Genomic DNA, 1,018 nt, shown 5'->3' with positions numbered 1-1,018 from the left:
TAGTTTTCTGTTTTTTTGTTTTTCCTTTTTATTTATCTTATATCTTTTCTGTTTTATCTTGTTCCTTATTTTATTTTAGTTTGTTAAAATACAAGATTGATCCCTAACTTAGTACTACCACTAAACCCACTGCAATAAAAAGTTTAACACCTAAATAGAATAGTTTAACATTTTATTAATTATAAAATGCATTTCAATAATTGTTTTGACTACTGTTTTATTCATTTTAGAGTATTTAAAGATTTTATATAAGTGTGGTTTCTCCATCATAATTATCCATGATTTATTTGAATCCATCCAAACATTTAGTTTAAATATTTGAAAACTTTTATTGTTTGCCTTTATTTTAAATTTGAATTTTGAACTGGGTTTTCAAACTACGCGAGTTTATCAACAGTAACCGAGGTGACGTGGCATCATTAGCGAAGATTCACTGTAGCTTAATTATCCAGGCGATAACGCCGCTGGGGGCCATGGCGTGTACCAGGGATGCAATGTCGACGGTGGAGTTCCCGAAAAGCCCATAGGTCGGTCCAAAAACGACAGGTATTTCCGCTTCCTAATGACTAGCATGTAGATGCCCGAAAAATTTGCAACGCCTCATAATCAGAAGGCGGGAGCAAGTGGCTCCATGGGCACGAGGGATCCATGCGTTGCAGCCAAAGCGCGTGTGCACATGGCAACACTGGCCATGTGCAGGTCCTGCACGCTAGGCCCGCCGAAGATGGAGTTCCCGGAAAGACACGGGTCGGTCCAAAAACAACAAGTATTTCCCTCTCCTAATGACCAGAATGTAGATGCCCAAAAAACTCTGCAACGCTTCAGAATCACAAGGGAGGAGCAAAGTGGCTCCATGGTCATGAGGGGTTCATGTGTTGAGCGTGCGCATGGCAACGCCGGCCCTGTGCAGGTCCTGCATGCCAAGCCCGCCCAGTAAGATGGGGTGGCACACTCGCCTAGTTCACACGACATTCACTTATGTTGGCCTCCTTGCAGCCTGCCCAAAGAAAGCTCCTGA

This window comes from Triticum dicoccoides, chromosome 2A (genome assembly GCF_002162155.2).
Source record: "Triticum dicoccoides isolate Atlit2015 ecotype Zavitan chromosome 2A, WEW_v2.0, whole genome shotgun sequence".
Taxonomy (NCBI): domain Eukaryota; kingdom Viridiplantae; phylum Streptophyta; class Magnoliopsida; order Poales; family Poaceae; genus Triticum; species Triticum dicoccoides.
The sequence above is the reverse complement of the archived record's forward strand: the minus strand, read 5'-3'. Positions refer to the sequence as shown.